Consider the following 4125-nt stretch of genomic DNA (forward strand, 5'->3'; position numbering starts at 1 on the left):
AACACACACCACCCGGTCACATTATACTGACAACGGGCGAACCAGTCGTCCCACTCCCTGTATGCTGAACGCTAAGCAGGAGCAGAAACTACCACTTTTATAGACTTTGGTGTGTCTCGGCCAGGGGACAGAACCCAGAGCCTTCCTACATAATGTGATAATGGGCATGTCTTATACTCAATGAACAGGTGAACGTAGCAGACTGAAAGAACAGACTGTGCCTTCAGTGTTTTCATTCAAAGATGACAGTATGGAGGAGAGCCCTCGACAAAAGAGGCAGAAAATACGAGACAGCAGGTCCTTACAGCCTGACCAAGACTCTACCAAACCACCAGAGGATGTTCAGTATGAGGTGGATATTGATTCATGTGCGTCACCTGAAATTTTAAGGTCCTATACACCTTTTACTAGTACACATTCTATTTCTACCCAGTGTGAAATCAATTCATTTGAAAATTTTCAGTTGATTTTTTTCGTTACAATGACAAAATGATAAACTATTACACTGGGTTTACTGATTTTGCACAGTTTATGTTATTCTATCAATGTCTGGGTCCCTGTGTTAATGAGCTGTGTCACCAAGGGTCATTGTTAGATCCTAGAGACCAGTTGTTCATGGTTCTCATGAAACTTCGTTAAGCAAAAGAAGATATTGAATTGTCCTTGTTTTTTAATGTTTCTGAATCTACAGTTTCCAGAATAGTTGTAACCTGGATAAATTTTTCATATTTTCAACTCAAAGAAGTAGATATTTGGCCTTCAAAAGAAGTTGTTGAAGAGTATATGCCTTTAGATTTTCAAAAGAAATTCCCAAACACTAGAGTTATTTTAGATGCTACTGAATAACCTATTCAAAAACCTTCTGAAGTTAATGCACAGAGTGCTACATGGTCTTCATACAAACATAAAAATACACTGAAGGCTATGATAGGTTGTACACCAAGAGGTGTTGTAGGTTTTGTATATGATGCCTATGGTGGTTCTGCAAGTGACAGACAAATTATTGAAAATTCTTCCTTACTTAACAAAACAATGTTTAATAAAGGTGACAGTATAATGGCTGACCGTGGTATAATGGTCCAAGACCTTTTTGCTACCAATGATGTTTATGTAAATACACCAACCATGTTGAAAGGAAAGTCTCAGTTAGATCCACAGGAAGTTGTTCACGATAGAAGAGTTGTTTCAAAGAGAATACACATTGAACGTATAATTGGTTTAAGCAAAGGCTTCAAAATTTAAAAAAAGAACTTCCTCAAAGGAAACTACAGCTGGGATCACGTATTGTCTTTGTATGCTTTGCTATCTCAAATTTTAGAAACTGTATTGTTAACAAGTTTGCATGATACTATAATTGTGTTTACTTCAAACCTGTGGTATTACAACCTACCCTGTACATACAGGTACAATGTACACACCTTTGATACAAAATACTTACCAAGTTCAAAGAGTTGATGCAATGAAAGATCTGAAGTGTTTGGTGAAGAACAACTCTAGTTTTGGAATCATTGAATTATAACAATAATCATGTTCAAATTCTATTTTCTGAACAGACAAGTCACAGAAAGTGTATACAACAAAATAGCAGAATTGTCTTTTTGTTATGAGAAGTTGACCTTGAACATGATAAAAATAGTTACTGTTGCTTTTCAATACAATATCATCTTGTTCATTGTTTATCAAGAAAGGAACATTTTTCTCAGGTGTTATTTTTTCATTACGACCATTGTATGGACATATGATTTCAACAATAACACTTTGTTAGTCAATGATTGCAACAGGTGTTTGCACCTCAAGAAATGTTTTTATGGTAGCAATAGTAAATAAAATTCCTAGTATTTTTTTTGAGATTATAGGATCATTTTGCTTTCCAAAAAAGCTAGACGAAATACGCATTAGGCCTCATAGTTTCCTTTCCGTAGTGGCCTCTCCCATTCAGCAGACCTATGGTTTTTCTTTTGATTTTTTTCAACAGGGGAAACATAAAGCTTAGATATATTACTACAATAGCCACTCATCGTTGTGTCGTCATGTCTATAAAGAAGGATTTTCTTCCCAAATCTAGATTGGACCTGTGAGGACGTGCCAATGTCCCTAAGCAATTGTGCCAGAGACTTAAGATGAGGGGAGGACTGGTTTCTTGTGCTCTACCTTCAATTATTTTACTGCCTGTTTTTAATACAGTGACCTAATGACTAGATATATTAAGAGTACAATGGAAAGGTTTTTATTTTTTTGAAATAACGTTTTATTTTGACCTCTATAATCATTCATTTCACAATAATAATATCATGGTTAGGTGTTTGTGGTTAAAATATTCCTTATCTATTAGCAACCATTGCCTTTTGTTTCCTAAGTGTTTTTTGTGTTTAAAAAAAAAAAAAAAAAATTCCGCATTCTTTAAACAGTTAACTAGTTATCCCAACATAGCATAGGGTTGTTTATTATTATTGGGTACTAATGTTATGTCCTTCAATCTCCATAAAACCTTGGATTTTTAATCAATATATTACAAGCCACTTCCTTTTATCTTAGATGGCTAAATACTTAATATTACCACTGATACTCGATTACTTCAACTTAAATGTCAATCATTTACCAACTGGATAATGATCTATGATCTTAATCAATATACAACACTGATACACGATTACTTTTCATTTAAATGAATATACTTAACATCTGATAACTGTATACTTCTCTACCATAATTATAAGTCACTGATAATGATACTCTCACTAACATCATATAATTACAGCAGATAATGATTCACTATCACCGTAAATCAATAGTTTACACTGATAAATGCATACTTTCAGAACTTAATCAAATATTACAACTGATAATTGTTATTCGATCTTAAATACAATATTCACTCTGATAATGGATTCATTCACTAAATCAATATTTACACTGATTACGCGAAGGGGTGACTATCGAAAACAAGTACAAAGTCTCGTATACAATAAGACACAATGGTTTGTTTACTAATAAATAATCGCAATTTAAAAATCAAAAAATCTGATATAAAAATATTATGGGTCAAAGAAGTAATGTTTCAACAGAAATTTCCAAGAATGACAAAAACGCGAATTATTTATGTAAAGAGGATATATTCTGACATACATCACTAATGATTTGGTAACTGTGGGTCACATGTGTGTAAAATAGTTTGTTTATTATTCTCAAAATTATATAAAAGTAGCTACCCTGGGACAGTCTGACTCCAACAGCCTAGTATTCTTGTAATATTGGAAGGGATGAGTGTGTATTCATTTTACCTACTGTTAGCTACCTAATGAATTTGAATGTTTGGATACAATAAAGGTAAAGAATTAAGATTTAGCAAATTCATTCAAAGAAAACATAAAAGAAGTAATACTTTGTTTAAGGCTTTATATAAATAAAATGTTATGTTGGTGTGTGCGCAGGTAAAAATAAAATAGTCTATGAAAGTGATACAGAGACTAATGAACATAATACGCATTCAAATATGAAAAACGTCATAAGTTCTGTATCTTACTAAATAAAAAAAAAATCTTTTAAGTGTAATAAAATAAAAAATCATTACAAGGAACATTTCAGAGTCTAAGAGAACATTAACCATTGCTCACATATTCTCGCGGAAACCCAATAACAGTCTCTGATAGAAAAATTGATTAGTTTGTGTTTTTACAGTGATATACCAGAGAAAACCCCGGTACTGCTGTATAAATGTATGAAAGGTTTCAAACACGCCTTGAAACTGTCGCCGCATTTATTTATTTTTATATACACATTGTATGGATGGCCGAACGCGAACAGGGCCATTGCCAGTGTAGTAAAGAACTTTTTGTCTAGTACTACTCAAAAATCGCTCCTTAACAGTAGTGTGTTATAGACCTTATTTAGATGTTTTCTGTACTTGTTATGAAAAAAAATTTCATCAACTTCTTTCAGTGGGGTATTGAGAAATTGCAGTGATAGTTAAACGGAGCGTGACTTTGGCTACTGGTAGGGTACAGCGAACCTGTGTAGTATTTTACCTGGCCTGAATATGTATTGATCAACGAATTGGAATTTCTTGTCAGTCCTCAATCTCAAATACTTAACAAATGTTGTGAAAAATTGTCAATATTTTGTTGT

The 4125-nt window shown here is 33.2% G+C and overlaps 1 pseudogene; it reads left to right on the top strand.

Annotated features, from left to right (window-relative positions):
• Nucleotides 1-250: 250 nt before the first annotated feature.
• On the top strand, nucleotides 251-1417 carry LOC138314072 (uncharacterized; annotated as a pseudogene).
• The last annotated feature ends 2708 nt before the right edge of the window (nucleotides 1418-4125 follow it).

The sequence above is a fragment of the Argopecten irradians genome, unplaced genomic scaffold, assembly GCF_041381155.1.
Source record: "Argopecten irradians isolate NY unplaced genomic scaffold, Ai_NY scaffold_1300, whole genome shotgun sequence".
Taxonomy (NCBI): Eukaryota; Metazoa; Mollusca; class Bivalvia; order Pectinida; family Pectinidae; genus Argopecten; species Argopecten irradians.